The sequence below is a fragment of the Portunus trituberculatus genome, chromosome 49 (assembly GCF_017591435.1).
Source record: "Portunus trituberculatus isolate SZX2019 chromosome 49, ASM1759143v1, whole genome shotgun sequence".
Lineage (NCBI taxonomy): Eukaryota > Metazoa > Arthropoda > Malacostraca > Decapoda > Portunidae > Portunus > Portunus trituberculatus.
Window position 1 is genome coordinate 739,629 of NC_059303.1, and position 22,187 is coordinate 761,815.

Genomic DNA, 22,187 nt, shown 5'->3' on the forward strand with positions numbered 1-22,187 from the left:
AGTTGGACAGAATAGGGGGTGAGAGGAAGAACAAAGTCTTGTGCAGAGAAGCCGCAGGTGGAGGAGAGGCATGCAGTTAGCAAGATCAATAGAGCAATTAGCATGAAAATAGCGATAAAAGACCGCAAGAAATGCAACATTCCGGCGGTGAGAAAGTCTGTCATGCAGAGGGAGGCTGTTTGTCCTTGTCTGGAAGAGGATAATTAAGACGGGTCAGTTGTCATAAAGATGGTCAATTCCACCTATCACCCCCCTGCACTACTGTCTGTGTGGAGACAACTTTTGTGCCATTCTTTATTTCCATCTGTTTGTGCATGTCCCACTGCTGCAAACTCTCTTCCAGTTTTCTTCTTTTCATCCTTTAAAGCTAGCTGATGGATACTGATCTCTAGCTACTTTCTCAAAAATTTGCATATTGTACATAGAGTCATAGACTAAAAAGCATCTGCTCTACAAGATAGTGTTCTTCATTATTTTTTCTACTTTCTTCATGCTGCCCAAGCGGAGGCGGGCGATGGTGACATCTAACACATGGGAGTGTTGCCGCACCCAAGGCTGTGGGGAAGAGTCCGTCCGATATTGGCTCATGGAGGTGGTGCGCAGGGCATCACCGAGCATGTTGTTCCAAGTGGAGTGGCAAACGTGGGTAATGATGGTCTTGGCGGTGGAGAGCGGGAGAGGCAGTAGTGAGATGTTTACTGCGGAGAGGGCCATCTTGGCTACAGCGTCAGCGACCTCCTTACCACCACCCGGTACCGACATGGCGATCTTTCTGAAACTTGCGTAACCAAAGTGAAAATTCAGGAGTACGGAAGAGAGTACAGATTTAATAAAACAGAAACTCAAGACTCGAGAGGAAGTAAAAGTCAGGAGCATCAAAGCTGCAGAAAGAAGAAATACATCATTCATTAGTGGCCTCTTGCCCGAGACCTAACCAGCAGGTAAATTATCCTTGTTCTACATGTGCTCTTGATGTGCCTGACTCTAGTGCCATTGCCTGTGATCAATGCAAGAAGTGGTCTCATTCCTCCCTAAGATGTACTTGTGTCCAGGAGAAACTGTTAGATTTTTGTGACCATGGTTTTGTGAGGCCCCCTGCCCTCCCCCCTGAGAACCAGAGGCTGACTAAACTTAGTGACACTGTCTCCTTGCTGTTGTATACTGTAGCTAATCATAGCAGTCAGCTTGCTGTTATGGGTGTGGAGTTTAAAGAATTACAGCATGTAAGACATGATACTGATGTGACATTTGGTGGTGCGTTAAGTTGTGCTGAAACTAATGAGAGAATCGGCCTGATGGCTGGTACTATCACCTTGGCTTCTAGCGAGTACACTTTTAGAGTGTAAAAATATGGGAAGATGAAGATGCATTTTGAATGCTCAAAATGGCTGAGACACAGGTAGAAAAAGGATCACCTCTTATCTCCCCTTCCTTCTCCTTTCCCTGCCCCTCGTGTGTGTGTGTGTGTGTGTGTGTGTGAGACCCTGTGGAATTTTAATCACTGCCCCACCCTCCACTAACCTGACTTGTCTGCCGTTTCCCTTCCTCTACTTAGCCTTGTTTGTTCCATTCCTTTCACTTTCTGGATATGGTGCATGAGAATGAGGAGAAAATCCATGAATAATATATATAGGTATATATATATATATATATATATATATATATATATATATATATATATATATATATATATATATATATATATATATATATATATATATATATATATATATATATATATATATACACACACACACACACACTAGTAGTTGTAGTAACAGTAATATCATTATCATTATCATCATCGTCATTGATATCATCATCATCATTATCAGTAATATAATACTAATAGATATTTTTACTACCTTTTCTTATCAACTTATCCTCTTCATGTATCATTGTCTTCTTTCCGAGAGAGAGAGAGAGAGAGAGAGAGAGATTTTTACCAAGGGTATTGGAAGATGAGGTATACGATATAGGGACTGTCAGAGATAAAGGTAAGAACGCAGTTATTTACAAATTGTTACTGTGATGGAGGTATCATGATGGACCACCTCTGTGTGAAGTTTTCCTGAGTGATAGTGACATAGAGGTGTCATGACTGATCATTCCTATGAGAAGTTTCCTCGATTAGCAGTTCCTACTTGTCAAGTTAGTCTTGACTGAGCTGCAACCATGAACAGACGCGACAGTGCAATAGTTCTTCGTGGGAACATAGTTTTCCTGCGAGAGCAAGGATACAGCATCCGGGCAATTGTGGAGGAGATGGGTGTGGCAACTTCTACAGTGATACGCTGGCATAAATGCAATCAAGAGAGCGGAGATTTGATGAAATTACGTAAGTAATATATTTTATATTTATATTTTTAACACACACACACACACACACACACACACACACACACACACACACACACACACATACACACACACACACACACACACAGTGACAATGGAAGAAAATAATCAACCGGTAAGCTATATTGATAGATTTTTCAGAGAGACTTATAATTTGCTAAGGAATATTGGAGTAGCATTTCACTATATGGACAAGGAAATGATGAAGAAATTGATAAGTACTAAAATAAGACCTAGATTGGAATATGCAGGAGTTGTGTGGACTCCCCATAAAAAGAAACACATAAGAAAATTAGAGACTACAAAAATGGCTACAAGAATGGTTCCAGAATTTAAAGGGATGGCATATGAGGAGAGACTAAAGGCAATGGATCTACCAACCTTGGAGCAGAGAAGAGAGAGGGATCTGATACAAGTTTATAAATTGATTAACGGAATGGATGAAGTGGATAATGAGAAACTGATCCTGAGAGAAGAATGTGACTTTAGAAGCACAAGATCGCATAGTAAGAAACTAAGGAAGGGACGATGTCTTAGAGATGTTAAAAAATTTAGTTTCCAGCAAAGATGTGTTGAGACTTGGAACAGTTTGAGTGAGGAAGTGGTATCAGCAAAGAGTGTACATAGTTTTAAAGAAAAATTGGATAAGTGTAGATATGGAAACGGGACCACACGAGCATAAAGCCCAGGCCCTGTAAAACTACAACTAGGTAAATACACACACACACACACAAGATCGCATAGTAAAAAGCTGAGAAAAGGAAGATGTCTGAGAGATATTAAAAAATATAGTTTCCCGCAGAGATGTATTGAGACGTGGAACAGTTTAAATGAAGAAGTAGTGTCTGCAACGAGTGTGCATACTTTTAAAGTGAGATTGGATAAGTGTAGATATGGACACGGGGCCACACGAGAATAAAGCCCAGGCCCTGTAAAACTACAACTAGGTAAATACACACACACACTTCGCAGTGTAGTGGTTAGCACACTCGACTAACAATCGAGAGGGCTTGGTTCGAGTCCCAGTAAGCAGCGAGGCAAATGGGAAAGCCTCTTAATGTTTAGCCCCTGTTCACCTAGCAGTAAAATAGGTACGGGATGTAACTCGAGGGGTTGTGGCCTCGCTTTCCCAGTGTGTGTTGTGTGTTGATGTGGTCTCAGTCCTACCCAAAGATTGGTCTATGAGCTCTGAGCTCGCTCCGTAATGGCTGGGTGACCAGCAGGCGACCGAGGTGAATTACACACACACACACCGGGTTTTGAATGAGCAGATAGTGGTAGTGGTGGATGAGGTGATAGTAGTAGTGGTGGGGGTGGATGAGGTGATGGTGGTGCATGAGGTGATAATAGTAAAGATGGTGGTAGTGGTGGTGGATGATGTGATGGTGGTGGTGGTAGTGGTGGTGAATGAAGTGGTGGTGGTGGTGGATGAGATGATAGTAGTGGTGGTGGTAGTGGTGGTGGTGGTGGTGGTGGAGATGATGGTAGTAGTGGTGATGGTGAATGAAATGGTGGTGGTGTTGGATGAAGTGATGGTAGTGGGGTTGGTGGATGAGGTAATCGTAGTGGTGGATGAGATGATATTAGTGGTGATGGTAGTGGTGGTGGTGGTGGTAGTGGTGGATAAGGTGATGGTGGTGGTGGTAGATGACGTGATGGTGGTGGTGGAAGTGATAGTACTGGTGGTGGTGGATGAGGTAATAGTAGTAGTGGTGGTGGATGAGGTGATGGTAGTAGTGGTGGTAGTGGTGGTGGTGGATGAGGTGATACCGTAGTAGTAGTAGTGGTGGTGCTGGTGGATGAAACGATGGTGGTGGTGGTGGTGGTGGATGAGATTATATTAGTAGTGGTTGTGGTGGATGAGATGATAGTAGTAGTGGTGGTGGTGGATGAAATGATATTAGTATTGGTGGTGGTGGATGAGATGATAGTAGTGGTGGTGGTGGTGGATGAGATGATAGTAGTAGCGGTGGTGGTGGATGAGATGATAGTAGTGGTGGTGGTGGATGAGATGATAGTAGTAGTGGTGGGGGTGGTGGATGAGATAATAGTAGTAGCGGTGGTGGTGGATGAGATGATAGTAGTAGCGGTGGTGGTGGATGAGATGATAGTAGTAGTGGTGGGGGTGGTGGATGGGATAATAGTAGTAGCAGTGGTGGTGGATGAGATGATAGTGGTAGTGGTGGGGGTGGTGGATGAGGTGATGGTGGTGGTGGTGGTAGTGGATGAGGTGATAGCAGTAGTGGTGGTGGTGGATGAGATGATGTTAGTAGTGGTGGTGGTGGATGAGATGATAACAGTAGTGGTGGAGTGGTGGATGAGGTGATGGTGGTGGTGGTGGTAGTTGATGAGGTGATAGTAGTAGTCGTGGTGGTGGTGAATGAGGTGGTGGTGGTGGTGGATGTGGGGATGGTGGTGATAATGGTAGGGTAGTGGTGGTTGTGGGTGATGGTGGTGGAGGTGATAGTGGTAGTGACAGTCGTGGTTGTTGGGGGTGGTGGTGGTAGTGGATGTGTTGGCGGTAGTGGTGGATATGAGCTCTGAGCTCGCTTTGTGATGGGGAAGGCTAGCAGGGTGACCAGAACACCGTGGTGATTTACACATCATCTTTTTTAAATGTAGTAAAGATAAAAAAAAAAATATTGTGTATTCATATTGACATTTAGCATTTGATTTTATCAACAAAGCGACCACGCTCTCGTGTCACAACTGCCGAGGAGAATCAACAAATTGTGCTGCTGGCGGATGGTGAAGGAGCTCTTAAAAATGCCATGGAGATAAAGCGGAGACTCCAACTCGACGCATCAGTTACCACTATAAGAAAGCGCCTTCATGATGCTGGCATCCACTGCAGGGTGCCTGCAAAAAAGGAATTCTTAACAGAGGCTCATCGGGCAATAAGACTACAGTTTGCCCGCCTGCACGAACACCGTGGTCTTGATTTTTGGTCAAACGTTTTCGTGGACGAAAAAACGTTTCGCTCTTCAGATCATGGCCAGGTGCGAGTCTGGGGGAGAAACAACACAAGCTATGATGTGTAATGTTTTTGTAGCACGTCATTTTTTATTTATTTATTTTTTCATGACCCTATGAAATATAAATAACGTAATGCTCACATCACATATCAATACGTTTATAAGATACTTAAAAATCACCTTATTATATATACATTGGTGTGTGTGTGTGTGTGTGTGTGTGTGTGTGTGTGTGTGTGTGTGTGTGTGTGTGTATTTACCTAGTATTTACCTAGTTGTAGTTTTACAGGGCCTGGGCTTTATGCTCGTGTGGCCCCGTCTCCATATCTACACTTATCCAATCTTACTTTAAAAGTGTGCACACTCGTAGCAGACACTACTTCTTCATCTAAACTGTTCCACGTCTCAATACATCTCTGCGGGAAACTATATTTTTTTATATCTCTCAGACATCTTCCCTTTCTCAGCTTTTTACTATGCGATCTTGTGCTTGGTGTCATATTCTTCTCTCAGGATCAGTTTCTCATTATCCACTTGGTCCATTCGTTCATCAATTTATAGACTTGTATCAGGTCTCCTCTCTCCTTCTTTGTTCCAAGGTTGGTAGATCCATAGCCTTTAGTCTCTCCTCATATGTCATCCCTTCAAGTTCTGGGACCATTCTTGTAGCCATTTTTTGTAGCTCTCCAATTTTCTTATGTGTTTCTTTTATGAGGGTCCACACTACTCCTGCATATTCCAATCTGGGTCTTATTATAGTATTTATCAATTTCTTCATCATTTCTTTGTCCATGTAGTGAAATGCTACTCCAATATTCCTTAGCAAATTATGTTTCTCTAAAAATTCTATCAATATGGCTTACTGGTTGATTGTTTTCTTCCATCATCACTCCTAAGTCCTTTTCCTTTTTGACTTTCTCCAGTTCTACTCCATCTCCCATCTTATAGATTCCCACAGGTTGTCTTTCACTCTTTCCCATTTCCATGACATGGCTTTTGTTCACATTGAATTCCATTTCCCACTTCTTACTCCATTCCCAGATCTTATTTAGGTCTTCTTGCAGTATTTCACAATCCTCCTTTTGCTTTATAACTCTGCACAGTTTCGTATCATCCAAAACAAATTTATGTAGCTGTTCACTCCTTCTGGCATGTTGTTAATATAAATGAGGAAAAGTACTGGTGCCAATACTGACCCCTGTGGCACTCCGCTTTCTACTGCTCTCCACTTGGACTTCATATCTTTAACTACCGTCCTTATTTCTCTCCCCCTCAAATAATTTTCTATCCATCTCAATGTGCTTCCTTTTAAGCCACCCTTCTCCTCTAACTTCCACAGTAATCTTGCGTGTGGCACTTTGTCAAACACCTTTTTTAAATCCAAATAGATGCAGTCAACCCATCCCTCTCTCTTGTACTCTATCAACTATTCTAGAATAGAAACTCAATAAATTAGTTACACAAGACCGTCCTTTTCTAAAACCAAATTGGCTATTTGATATTAATTTGTTGTCTTCAAGGAACTCGATCCATTGTTTCTTTATTATTCTTTCACACATCTTGCATATTACACTAGTTAGTGATACCGGTCTGTAATTTAAAGGTTCTTCTTTCCTTCCGCTCTTATATATGGGAACCACCTCAGCTCTTTTCCATTCTACTGGCACTGTTCCATTTTCTATTGAGCATTTTATGATGTATATTGGACTTGCTAGTTCTTCCCTACATTCTTTCAGTATTCTGCCTGAGACTTCATCCGGTCCCATTGCCTTCTCTTCATCCAGTTCCTTCATTAACTCTTTTATTTCAAGCTTGGTTACTTTAATCTCTTTCATATAGATTGTCTCTCTATTACCCTGTGGCCTCTCAAATTTGGATTCTTTAGTAAAGACCTCCTGGAATTTTTATTTAATAGTTCTGCCATACTTTTGGGTCTTCCACCATCTCGTTCTCTCCTTTTAACCTTTCTATTGTTTCTTTTTGCCTAATTTTTCCATTTATGAATCTATAGAACAATTTTGGTTGCTCCTTACATTTTTCGACAATATCTTTTCAAGTTCTTTTCCTCTTCCTTCCTCACCTTAACATATTCATTTCTCGCTGCCTTGAAGTTTTCCTTGTTTGTTGGATTCCTATTTCTCCTCCACCTTTTCCATGCTCCATCTCTTTTCTCCTTTGCCCTAGCACACCTTGCATTAAACCAATCTTTCTTTCCTTCTTCTTTTGGTCTATATTTTGGGACATATTCCTGACTCCTGTTTTGTATATTTCCAAAAATAAGTTATATTTGTCTTGCATTGTCTCTGAGTTTTCCATCTCCTCCCAGTCTACGTTTTAAAATAGTTCTTGAGATTCTCAATATCAGCCTTTCTGTAATTTAATCGGTCTCCTTTGTATGAATCATCTCTATCTTCCTTTCCTTCTTCTATATCTATTTCTAATATTGCATGGTCACTCTTTCCCAATGGGCACTTATATCTTATATCATCATTCATTTGTATACCCCTTGTAAAAACTAGGTCCAATCTCGCTCGTCGCTTCCTCTGAATCTTGTGCATTCCTTTACTCTCTGGTCCATCATATTGTCTATCATTAGGTTCAAGAATCTTTCTCCCAGGCTTCTTCCCCATACCACTTTCATAATTTTCCCAGTCCACTTCTTTACAGTTGAAATCTCCTACTAATATCACTTTTCTCCTTTCTTTAACGATTCTCATTAAACTCCTTATTGTGTCATCTATCATGTCTTTATATTCTTGATTGGTCCATGAATTTGTTTTTGGTGGCACATATGTTACAATGATTGTTAACTCTTTTTTATTAATATGCATCTTAATATACAATACTTCTGCTTTTCCTTCCCCACATTCCACTTGGTTGATCACTATCTCCTTCCTTAACATTATCATGACTCCTCCTCCTCCTTTACCCACTCTGTCTATTCTCCATACATTATAACTATTATCCAAATCTATTATGATTGCCTCATTTAGTTTTGTTTCAGCCAGGCATACAATATCTGGATTTTCTTTCCTTATGTAATCTCTTAATTCTAATTTACTTGATAAAACCCCGTCTGTGTTCGTATACATCATTTTTAACTAACTTTTGCCTTCATCATTTTTAGTTAAACTTGTTCCACTTTTTTCTCTTCCTTCTTGTTTATATACGATTTCCTTATCCTGTCTCCTAGAATTCTCCAAAAAAATGCCGCCTTCTCCTCTTCTGACCTTTCATTATTCTTTTCCCTTACTGCTGCTGCCAGTTCATTGTATCTCTTCCTTTCTTCCTCATTTCTATTTTTCTTTATATAGATATCCTTACAGCCTTCTGTTTCTCTAAGTTTTGTTGTTCTATATAATATTTCTTCTGTTGCTGCTTGTGATTTTAGTAGTATTTTAATTGGTCTCGATTTTCCTCTTGATATGGTCCCATTCTGTTTATTTCTTCTACTTCCTCTTCCAAGTTCTGCCTATCTTCATCATTAAGATTCTTCAGTAGGTCTTTGACTGATTTCATTTCTTCTTTTCTCTTTTGGTCTATATTTTATATTTTTTTTTTATTCCAAATACGACTACACTCTTCTTTTTTCTGCAATTTCTCTAACTAGATTTTCTTTTGTCTTGAGGACTCCTATCATTTTGTTTGTCATATTTTCTTCTTTTCTTTAAGTTGTTCTTGAATCACCTCCTGAAAATCGGCCTTATCTTTCTTATCTTGGACTCTCCATGCTTGTACTTCTTTTTAATCACGTTCTGTACTCTTTCCTCTTCCTTGTTTACTAGATCTTTCAGCTTCTCCTTTTCTTTCTCGGCTTTACCAGTCTTTCTTCCATCTGCTTCTTGTAGTTAGCTACTTCCTTTTTAGTTCTTCGTTTTCCGCTCTTAGCCTAGCTTCATTTTCTTCCACTTTTCTTATCCTTTCTCTCAGTCTTATAAACTCCATTTCCTGTTCTTTATTCTCTTTCATTTCCATCTTCTCCTTCAGTTTATCTAGTTTACATTCAATATTGAACACTCTCTTAAGTAGTGAAGTTGTCGTATCGAACCCTTGAATACGTTTCTCCCTCACCACATGGTCATCATCAGCTTCTCTATTTTCATGTCTGCATTTGGATGGAATATCTTTTTCACTCATTATTCCTTACTAATTGATTTCATGAAGAGAAAAAAAAAAAATGAGTCCACACTACCTGCCCAGGCCACTGTAAATACTATACAACAGGTGTAGTGAAGATCAGCTGATCGTCGGAACTGCGCCAGTGCGTCCGCTCTCAACCGTGTCTCTCGAATGTGTGTGTGTGTGTGTGTATTTACCTAATTGTATTTACCTAATTGTAACATACGGGAAAAGAGCTATGCTCGTGTTGTCCCGTCTCCATATCTATTAATGTCCAGCTTTTTCTTAAAATCATGAATATTCCTTGCATTTACCACTTCCACGTCTAAACTATTCCATGCTTCCACCCTTCTATGAGGGAAGCTATATTTTTTCACATCTCTCCTATAAGTGGCCATTTTTAGTTTTTTCCCATGCCCTCTCGACATTCTTTCATTCCACATACACAGATCTTCCTATCCATTTTTTCCATGTTAATCATCACTCTGTATATTGCTATCAGGTCTCCCCTTTCTCTTCTGTTTTCCAGAAGAGAAAGGGGAGACCTGATAGCAATATACAGAGTGATGAGTGTGTGTGTGTGTGTGTGTGTGTGTGTGTGTGTGTGTGTGTGTGTTTACCTAGTTGTATTTACCTAGTTGTAGTTTTACAGGGCCTGGGCTTTATGCTCGTGTGGCCCCATCTCCATATCTACACTTATCCATTCTTACTTTAAAAGTATGCACACTCGTTGCAGACACTACTTCTTCATTTAAACTGTTCCACGTCTCAATACATCTCTGCGGGAAACTATATTTTTTAATATCTCTCAGACATCTTCCTTTTCTCAGCTTTTTACTATGCGATCTTGTGCTTTGGATGTCATATTCTTCTCTCAGGATCAGTTTCTCATTATCCACTTGGTCCATTCCGTTGATCAATTTATAAACTTGTATCAGGTCTCTTCTCTCCCTTCTTTGTTCCAGGGTCGGTAGATCCATAGCCTCTAGTCTCTCCTCATATGTCATCCCTTCAAATTCTGGAACCATTCTTGTAGCTATTTTTTGTAGCCTCTCCAATTTCCATATGTGTTTCTTTTTATGAGGGGTCCACACTACTCCTACATATTCTAATCTGGGTCTTATTAAAGTACTTATCAATTTCTTCATCATTTCTTTGTCCATGTAATGAAATGCTACTCCTATATTCCTTAGCAAATTATATGTTTCTCTAAAAATTCTATCAATATGGCTTACTGGTTGATTATTTTCTTCCATCGTCATTCCTAAGTCCATTTCCTTTTTAACTTTCTCCAGTTCTACTCCATCTCCCATCTTATAGGTTCCCACAGGTCGTCTTTCACTCTTTCCCATTTCCATGACATGGCTTTTGTTCACATTGAATTCCATTTCCCACTTTTAACTCCATTCCCAGATCTTATTTAGGTCTTCTTGCAGTATTTCACAATCCTCTTTTTGCTTTATAACTCTGCACAGTTTCGTATCATCTGCAAACAGATTTATGTAGCTGTTCACTCCTTCTGGCATGTCGTTAATATAAATGAGGAAAAGTATTGGTGCCAATACTGACCCCTGTGGCACTCCGCTTTCTACTGCTCTCCATTTGGACTTCATATCTTTAACTACCATCCTTATTTCTCTCTCCATCAAATAATTTTCTATCCATCTGTGTGTATTTACCTAGTTGTATTTACCTAGTTGTAGTTTTACAGGGCCTGGGCTTTATGCTTGTGTAGTGCCATCTCCATATCTACACTTATCCAATTTTTCTTTAAAACTATGTACACTCTTTGCTGACACCACTTCCTCACTCAAACTGTTCCAAGTCTCAACACATCTTTATGGAAACTAAATTTTTAACATCTCTCAGACATCGTCCTTCCTTAGTTTCTTACAATGTGATCTTGTGCTTCTAAAGTCATATTCTTCTCTCAGGATCAGTTTCTCATTATCCACTTCATCCATTCCGTTAATCAATTTATAAACTTGTATCAGATCCCTCTCTCTCTCTGCTCCAAGGTTGGTAGATCCATTGCCTTTAGTCTCTCCTCATATGCTATCCCTTTAAATTCTGGAACCATTCTTGTAGCCATTTTTGTAGTCTCTAATTTTCTTATGTGTTTCTTTTATGGGAGTCCACACAACTCCTGCATATTCCAATCTAGGTCTTATTTTAGTACTTATCAATTTCTTCATCATTTCCTTGTCCATATAGTGAAATGCTACTCCAATATTCCTTAGCAAATTATACGCCTCTGAAAATTCTATCAATATGGCTTACTGGTTGATTATTTTCTTCCATTGTCACTCCCAAGTCCTTTTCCTTTTTACTTTTTCTAGTTCTACTCCATCTCCCATCTTATAGATTCCCACTGGTCGTCTTTCACTTTTTCCCATTTCCATGACATGGCTTTTGTCCACATTGAATTCCATCTCCATTTTTGCTCCATTTCCAGATCTTGTTTAAGTCTTCCTGTAGTATTTCACAATCCTCTTTTGTTTAATGACTCTGCACAGTTTCGCATCGTCCGCAAACAGATTTATGTAGCTGTTCACCCTCTGGCATGTCATTTATATATACGAGAAAAGTATTGGTGCCAATACTGACCCCTGTGGCACTCCGCTGTCTACTGTTCTCCACTTGAACTTCATATCTTTAACTATCGTCCTTATTTCTCTTCCCATTAAGTAATTCTTCATCCATCTCAATGTGCTTCCTTTAAGCCACCCTTCTCCTCTAACTTCCATAGTAATCTTTCATGTGGCACTTTATCAAAAGCCTTTTTTAGATCTAAATAAATACAGTCAACCCATCCCTCTCTCTTGTACTTTATCAACTATTCTAGAGTAGAAACTCAATAAATTTGTCACACATGACCGACCTTTTCTAAAACCAAATTGGCTATTTGATAATATTTTGTTGTCTTCAAGAAACTCGATCCATTGCTTCTTTATTACTTTTTCACACATCTTGCATATTACACTAGTTAGTGATACTGGTCTGTAATTTAAAGGTTCTTCCTTCCTTCTGCTCTTATATATGGGAACCACCTCAGCTCTTTTCCACTCCACTGGCACTGTTCCATATTCTATTGAGCATTTTATGATGTTGTATATTGGACTTGCTAGTTCTTCCCTACATTCTTTCAGTATTCTGCCTGAGACTTCATCCGGTCCCATTGCCTTTTCCTCATCCAATTCCGTCATCAACTTTTTTATTTCAAGCTTGGTTACTTTAATCTCTTTCATATAGACAGTCTCTATTACCCTGTGGTCTTTCTTTTTTGGATTCCTTAGTAAAGACCTCATGAAATAGAGAGACTGTCTATATGAAAGAGATTAAAGTAACCAAGCTTGAAATAAAAAAGCTTAAAAACTAAGGAAGGGACGATGTCTGAGAGATGTTAAAAAATTTAGTTTCCCGCAAAGATGTGTTGAGACTTGGAACAGTTTGAGTGAGGAAGTGGTGTCAGCAAAGAGTGTACATAGTTTTAAAGAAAAATTGGATAAGTGTAGATATGGAGACGGGACCACACGAGCATAAAGCCCAGGCCCTGTAAAACTACAACTAGGTAAATACAACTAGGTAAATAGAACTAGGTAAATACACACACACACACACACACACACACACACACACACACACACACACACACACACACACACACACACACACACGGGACACCGTCGATGGCGGATGTGGTCGCTGAGCTCCAGAGCAATCATCTCTAATTCTACAGTTACCATTGCCTAAGAGTAACCAAGGTGGGAAAGGAGCTTGTAATTTTTGTCCCGTCTCCATATAGTCATGTTAACTGTTGATTAGCAAAATAATGTCCAGGAAGGTGAATATAAACTGTAGCCTGCGTTTGAGCCATCAGCTGAAGTTTGTTTACATCTGCGCAACATGGCGGCCGTGAACTCGAAGGATGAATCAGACTTCACAGGATTTCAAGGAATAATGGAGAAGAGCGTTTATGTGAAGAAAATTCTGGAGTTGGAAGGTAAAATTGAAAACTGTTTGAAAAGTATGGGGCCTGGAAACGAGTTATGACAATGTAATGAAAGAGTGCCCGATATGAAGAAAGAAAATGCAGTACTGAAAGAGGAAGTTAAGTTAATTAAAGTGAATTGCGACAAATGTGGAGAATCTTTAGGAAAAGTGATGGAGAAGCAGGCTGAATGGAAAAAAGTCAGGAAGTGGAAAGAAAGGAGGTAAATTACAAAGTTGCAAGTCTGGAAAAGGAAATCAAAGAGTCTGGGAGAAAACTTTGGGCCTTGCTGAAATTATAGATCAACAGATCATAGAAGAGAAGATTGCTGAGAAAGTGGTGAAGGTTATTAAGTCAAATGAGACATTGGTGAGGGAAACTGTAGACAAAAAGAGATGTGTGGTGATATTTGGTGTGGAGGAGGATAAGACACCGAGTAAAATGGAGAGAGAGAAAACATAAAAAGGTGATAAATAATATCATTAATGTGGTGCAGGAGGAGGAAAAGACCTAGTACAAGAAATAGAGGACTTCCATAGAATTGGAAAGTTCACAGGAGAAGGTATGAGGCCAATAAGAATCAAACTTAAGTCACAAAAGGATGTAGATGAATTGGTGGAGAAGTCATGGAGGCTAGCCCAGCAGGAAACAACAAGGAAGATTTGGTTGAGAAGAGATCTCGGTGAAAAGGAAAGAGAAATGTTAAATGAGTTGAGAAAGGAGGCTTTGAAAAAATGAAGAGAGGACAGAAGAGGAGAAGAAAGAGTTTTTCTGGAGAATCTTGGATATGAGACTGAGGAAGTGGTTCATAACCCAGAAAAGTACAGCAAGAAAGGACTAAAGAAACTTACGTATGAGCGGAATGTAATGTATTCCAACATAAATGGAGTGATATCGGGATTTTAGAACTCAACGATTACTTGAGGACAAGAACCCAGATATTGTGGGTCTTACTGAAACAAAACTGAGAGAGGAGAAGACCTGATGATGGTTGGAGAAGGAAATATAATGTTTGGAAAAGAAATAGAGTAGGTAAGATGGGAGGAGGAGTGATGTTGCTGGTTAAAAAGATATAAAGGTGGATCAAGTGAAAGAAGGTATGGGAAAGGCAGAAGTGCTAAAGATCAGAGCAGAAACTAATGAAGGAAAAAGAGGCACTACATAGTGGTGTACGTACCACCTAAGACAAATGCATGGTCAGTACAGGAATATGAAGAAATGATAAGTGATACAGGAACATGTCTGGAAGAAATGTTGGGTGGCTGTGAACGAACTATAATGATGGGAGATTTTAATTGTAAAGAGGTGTGTTGGGAGGACTGGTCAATGGAAGGATCAGAGACAACATGGGAAATACACTATTGACACTGGCAATGGAAAATGTGTTAACTCAGTGGGTCAAAGAAGATACTAGGTTTGGAGGAGAGGAGCATCGTCAAGACTGGACTTGGTCTTTAGTACAGAGCCAATGGTCATTGAGGAGATGAGGGTGGAGTGCCCTTTAGCAAAGAGTGATCATGCAGTTTTGGAGTTCAAGGTGATAGATGAAGAGAAATCTAGAAGAAATGAAGAATATAAAGTGGGAAGATGGAATTATGCCAAGACAGATTTTGGAAACCTAAAGAAATTCTTTCAAGAGACAAATTGGATGAAATTCAAGAGTGCTAAGGAGCAAATGAAAAGTGGAAGGAATTTATAAAAATATACAAAGAAGGTGAGAAAAATTTGTACCAATAAGACAACATAGAGAAGTTGGAAAGCAGGACTGGTTTAACGATAGATGTGAAAAGGCTAGAACAAGAAAAGAGGATGCATGGAAGAGGTGGAGAAGGAAAAGACGGATTAAGCAGTGGGAAAGTTACAAAAGAGCAAGAAATGAATATGTGTTGATTAGAAGAGAAGAAAGAAAGAAACAAGAAAAGGATATAATTGATAAATGTAAAGACCAACCAAGGCTTTTTACAGACATGTGAACAACAACATCAAAAATAGAGAAAGTATTGAAAGTTTAGAAGTAAATGGAGTATGCAGTGAGGATCCCAGGAAATGGCAGAGGCTATGAATGGATGCTTTGGAAGGTATTCACAAAGGAGACTGCTTTTGACAAACCACTGGTAATGGAACAGAAAGGGATTATGAAGGAGTTTCAAGTAACTGTGGAGGAGATCAAGAATATGATGGGAGTTTAGAAGTGAGAAAAGCTGTGGGACCTGATGGGGTATCAGGATGGATTTTAAGAGAATGCAGGGAGCAACTGGCAGAAAAAGTTTGTGAAGTAATTGATGCCTCATTAAGGGAAGGTGTAGTGCCCCAAGACTGGAAAAGAGCTAACATTGTCCCAATTTATAAATCAGGTAACAAGAGAGACCCATTGAACTATAGACCAGTGTCACTTACAAGTGTGGTAGCTAAGATGTGTGAGAGGGTGGTGAAGAATAGATGGACAGACTTCTTGGAGAAAATGACATACTTTGTGAGTGTCAATTTGGTTTTAGAAAAGGGCGTTCATGCACGACAAACCTGATATGTTACTATTCGAGGGTGATAGATGTAATACAGGAAAGAGATGGTTGGGCTGATGGAATATATCTGGATTTAAAAAAGGCCTTTGATAAGGTACCACACCGGAGACTGATCTGGAAACTTGAAATGGTAGGAGGAGTGCATGGCAGTTTACTAAAATGGATGGAAGACTTTTGGTAGGAAGAGAAATGAGAACAATAATTAAGGACAGACCATCAGAATGGGGCTTGGTGGAGAGTGGAGTTCCACAGGATCAGTGTTGGCACCAGTAATGTTCGCGGTCTACATAAATGACATGGTGGATGGGGTGTCCAGTTATGTGAGCCTATTTGCAGACGATGCAAAATTGTTAAGAAAAGTGAGATGTGACAAAGATTGCGAACTACTCCAGGAAGACTTGGACAGAATATGGAAATGGAGCTGTACATGGCAAATGGAGTTCAACACGACAAAATGCAAGAAATTAGAGTTTGGCAAGAGTGAAAGAAGAATCAGGAGTATGTACAAGATAGGAAATGAAGACATAAAACCAGTCATGAAGAAAAGACCTTGGGGTGACAATTACCAATGACCTATCGCCAGAGAGACATATAAACAAAATAATTGGAGAAGTATTGAACTTATTGAGGAACATAAGAGTGGCGTTCGATATTTAGATGAAGAAATGATGAAGAAAATAATTACTGCAATGATAAGACCGAGGCTTGAATATGCAACAATACAGTGGGCTCGAACTTAAAGAAACACATAAGGAAACTAGAGAAAGTACAGAGGGCTGCAACAAAATGGTGCCTGACTTAAGAGATTTGACTTATGAAGACAGACTGAACAGAATGCAACTTCCGACCCTGGAAAACAGAAGAGAAAGGGGAGACCTGATAGCAATATACAGAGTGATGATTGGCATGGAAAAATGGATAGGGAAGATCTGTGTATGTGGAATGAAAGAATGTCGAGAGGGCATGGGAAAAACTAAAATGGCCACTTATAGGAGAGATGTGAAAAATATAGCTTCCTCATAGAAGGGTGGAAGCATGGAATAGTTTAGACGTGGAAGTGGTCAACGCAAGGAATATTCATGATTTTAAGAAAAAGCTGGACATTAGTAGATATGGAGACGGGACAGTACGAGCATAGCTCTTTTCCCCTAAGTTACAATTAGGTAAATACACACACACACACACACACACACACACACACACACACACACACACACACACACACACACACACACACACACACACACACACGGTAGTTAAAGATATGAAGTCCAAGTGGAGAGCAGTAGAAAGCGGAGTGCCACAGGGGTCAGTATTGGCACCAGTACTTTTCCTCATTTATATTAACGACATGCCAGAAGGAGTGAACAGCTACATAAATTTGTTTGTGGATGATACGAAACTGTACAGAGTTATAAACCAAAAGGAGGATTGTGAAATACTGCAAGAAGACCTAAATAAGATCTGGGAATGGAGTAAGAAGTGGGAAATGGAATTCAATGTGAACAAAAGCCATGTCATGGAAATGAGAAAGAGTGAAAGACGACCTGTGGGAATCTATAAGATGGGAGATGGAGTAGAACTGGAGAAAGTCAAAAAGGAAAAGGACTTAGGAGTGACGATGGAAGAAAACAATCAACCAATAAGCCATATTGATAGAATTTTTAGAGAAACATATAATTTGCTGAGGAATATTGGAGTAGCATTTCACTACATGGACAAAGAAATGATGAAGAAATTGATAAATACTATAATAAGACCCAGATTGGAATATGCAGGAGTAGTGTGGACCCCTCATAAAAGAAACACATAAGGAAATTGAGAGGCTACAAATAATGGCTACAAGAATGGTCCCAGAACTTGAAGGGATGACATATGAGGAGAGACTAAAGGCTATGGATCTACCAACCTTGGAACAAAGAAGGAGAGAGGAGACCTGATACAAGTCTATAAATTGATCAACGGAATGGACCAAGTGAATAATGAGAAACTGATCCTGAGAGAAGAATATGACACCAAGCACAAGATCGCATAGTAAAAACTGAGAAAGGGAAGATGTCTGAGAGATATTAAAAAATATAGTTTCCCGCAGAGATGTATTGAGACGTGGAACAGTTTAGATGAAGAAGTAGTGTCTGCAACGAGTGTGCACACTTTTAAAGTAAGATTGGATAAGTGTAGATATGGAGACGGGGCCACACGAGCATAAAGCCCAGGCCCTGTAAAACTACAACTAGGTAAATACAACTAGGTAAATACACACACACACACACACACACTTGGAACTTGGAAGAGTTTGAGTGAGGAAGTGGTGTCAGCAAAGAGTGTACATAGTTTTAAAGAAAAATTGGATAAGAGTAGATATGGAGACGGGACCACACGAGCATAAAGCCCAGGCCCTGTAAAACTACAACTAGGTAAATACAACTAGGTAAATACATTCGCTGTCGCTGAGAGAGGACGGCTAGTCTCCGGCTGCGGACGGGAAGAAGTGAAAATACCTATGGTGTTACTGGGCGCGGGTACCTCTGAGTTAGTGTCCTGTTGATGTCCTACTGTTGCATAGTATTGAAAGTGAGGGATATGGAGAGTGGTCCCTGAGAGGAGAGTGTGGCGGTGATTGTTTTGGCCGTAATCAGCTGATAATAGCAAACATGGCAGCTACTCCTAGACAACCCAAAGATTTTGAAGGTTTTGTAACTACTCCAAGAGGACTGGAGAAATTAGACATGGATGGAAGAATCCAGGCACTGGAAAGTAAGTTCCTAAATATTTTGTCCATAGAAGAAAAACTGGATAGAGTTATAGCCAAGAATGATTAGTTAAAAAAAGAGATATATATGTTAACGATAGCGAATAAAGAGCTATTGAAGGAAAAAGTAGAGATGGAGAAGGAAAACCAATAACTAAGGAAGCAATGTGAAGAGATGAAGGCTAAACTCTTAGAAATGGAGATGAAAATATCCGAAGGGGACTTAAGGAAGGAGGAATGCCTTAATCTAATTGATGCCAGGATGAAAGAAGTGAACCATGAACATCAGGAGGTACAAAGGTCCTTTAGGGAGATAGTGAAAAAGCAGGAAGATGAAAATAAAGTGATTACGGAGAGTGAAATGGTAAAGGCACTAAAGGAAAATGAGTATGTGGTGAGAGATATTGCTGAAAAGAAAAAATGTGTGATTATAACAGGATTGAGGGAGGAAACTAATAGAAACTGGCAGGATAGGAGGAATAAGGAAAATGACAGGATTAAGTCTTTACTGAATAAGATCTCTGTGGAGGAAGAGGACCTATATGCTGAGGTAGAAGAAAGTGTGAGATTGGGAGCTTTTGAGGAAGGCAAGAATAGACCATTAAAATTGAAATTAAAGTCTCAGGTGGCAGCTGAGGCCTTGTTGAGGAGGGCTTGGAAACTTAAGGACTCTGAGGAAACCAAAACAATTTACATAAGAAGAAATATGTCACAGGATGAGAGAATGAAAATGAAAGAGCTTGTAACTGAAGTGAAAGAGAGGAATGACAAAAGAACAGAGGAGGAAAAGACCAAGTTTTTTTGGAGGATGAGAAATGGAAGGCTAAAGAAGTGGTGGATAAAACAGGCAGAATAGACATTACATGGAAGAAAGAGACTAGGAATGGAATACAAGTGACTTACATGAATATAGATGGATTTCTGTCTAAGAGGCTAGAATGTATGGATTACCTAAGAAATAACGAACCGGACATAATGTGTGTAGTGGAAACAAAGCTAAGGCCGAAATAAAGCTAGACTGGTTTGTTGTAAAACACTACAAAGTATGGAGAAATGATAGAAAAATAAAGGAGGTGGTGGTATAATGGTTCTTACTAAGGAAGATCTGATAGTGAAGGAGGTGAACTATAGTAAGAGAAATGAGGAAGTGATAAGTATGCTTATAACAGATGGCAAGAGGGACATTAATATTATAACAGTATACATACCACCCAGAACCAGTGCTTGGGAATATGAACAGTACCAAATGGTGATGAAAAATACTCTAGACAGAATGAAGCAAGAACTCATCAGAAAGGATAGAGTGATGATAGTTGGAGACTTTAATTGTAAAGAAATAGTGTGGAAGACTACAAGTGGTGAACGGTGGTGAGTGGGCAGAGGAATTGTTAAAGGTAGCAACAAATAACTTGATGACACAGTGGGTGAGATCACCAACAAGGTGCAGGGGACAAGATGTTGCATCAAGGTTGGATTTGGTATTTACCAGGGCATCTCTAAAAGAGGAAATTGAACATAAATGTCCCTTGGAGAGAAGCGATCATGATGTCCTAAGCTTTGAGCTGGATACGGAATTAAGCACGAATAAGATTGTGGAACGCAGGGAGGAAAAATTAAATCATATTAGGGCAAATTATAACCATATAAGGGAGTTCGTTAATGAAATTGACTGGTCCGTGGTATACCAGGAAAGAGATATGCAATTGAAGTACGATAAATTTATAGATTTGTATAACTCTGCTGTGAAAAAGTTTGTGCCATATTACAGAAAGAGGACTTTAAATAATAAACAGTGGTTTAATAGAAATTGTGAAGAAGCAAAAAAGAACAAAGAAAAGGCATGGAAGAAACTTAAGAAAAACAGTGATGTATTATCAAGAGAAGTTTACAAAACAGCAAGGAGTAAGGAGAACAGCACAGAAGGAATATGAACAGAGGGTGGTGGAAAACTGTGATAGTGACCCAAAATTGTTTTACAAATTCATAAATGGAAAACTAGATATAAGGGAGGCAATAGAAAAGGTAAAAATGGGAAGAAGTATATGAGGATGCTGGAGATATAGCTGAAATTTTGAACGACAACTTTTGCAAAGTGTTTACAAAGGAGGAGCATTTTATGGGAGGAAGGCCTACGGAAATAAAGCAAATGCAGGACATCATGGTTACTAAGGAAGATGTAAGGAAAATTATAAGCAATCTGGATATTAATAAATCAATGGGGCCTGATGGCATATCTGGGAGGTTGCTAAATGAATGTAAGGATCAATTGTTGAACCCCGTATTTGATATTGTGGAAACCTCCATACGAACAGGATTAGTCCCGAAAGAATGGAAAAGAGCTGACATTGTGCCTATATATAAGAATGGTAGTAAAATGGAACCGCTAAATTATAGATCAGTATCGTTGACTAGTATATTGTGCAAGGTATGTGAAGAAGTAATGAAAGCTAAGTGGAGTGAGTATCTAGAAAGTGAAAACATTCTGAGTGAAAGACAGTTTGGTTTCAGAAGAGGAAGATTGTGCATATCCAATTTATTATGTTTTTATTCAAGAACGACTGACATACTACAACATAGAGAGGGATGGGTGGATGCTATCTACCTGGACTTGAGAAAGGCCTTTGATAAAGTACCACACAATAGACTGATGTGGAAACTAAAGAAGATTGGAGGAGTAAATGATAAACTAGCAAGATGGATGGAAAACTACTTAATGAGAAGAGAAATGAGAACAGTGGTGAGAGAAAGGAAGTCCGAGTGGAAGAAGGTAACCAGTGGAGTTCCACAAGGGTCAGTGCTTGGTCCCATCATGTTTTTGATTTATGTTAATGATATGCCAGTAGGAATTGACAGTTACATGAACATGTTTGTGGACGATACTAAAATTATGAGGAGAGTAAGGAATGTGGAAGATTGTAACAAGTTACAGGAAGATCTTGATAAAATATATGAGTGGAGTAAGGAGTGGCAGATGGAATTTAATATAGACAAGACCCATGTTATGAAAATGGGAAGAAGTAGATACAGACCAAACTGGGATTACAGGCTGGGTGATGAGAAAATTAAAGAGACCAATGAGGAGAAAGACTTAGGAGTAACTGCAAAACACTTTGTCACTGGAGAAACACATTAACAAGATTTTTTTGAAAACATATAACATGCTTCAAAATATTGGCCTTGCATTCCACTACCTAGATGAAGGAATGATGAAGAAGATATTATGTACCTTAATAAGACCCCAGTTAGAATATGCAGCTTGTGTCTGGTCACCGCATATGAAGAAAAATGTGAAGAAGGTAGAAAGGGTACAGAGGCTGGCAACAAGGATGGTACCAGGACTCAGGAGTTAGACTATGAGGAAAGACTGAGGAAGCTGGGGCTGACCACATTAGAAGAGAGAAGAACAAGAGGAGACATGATAACTATGTATAAATTGGTGAACAAGATTGACATACTGGACAGAGAGTTGA

At 39.4% G+C, this 22,187-nt stretch overlaps 1 protein-coding gene across 1 annotated transcript in view; it reads left to right on the top strand.

Annotated features, from left to right (window-relative positions):
* The first annotated feature begins 735 nt into the window (after positions 1 to 735).
* Positions 736 to 22,187, top strand: part of LOC123499069 (reticulon-4-interacting protein 1 homolog, mitochondrial-like) — a 133,290-nt gene continuing 111,838 nt past the window's right edge. The window contains exon 1 of the mRNA XM_045246671.1: positions 736 to 941. The gene's annotated coding sequence lies outside the window, so the exon portion shown is untranslated. The remainder of the gene's footprint in view (positions 942 to 22,187) is intronic.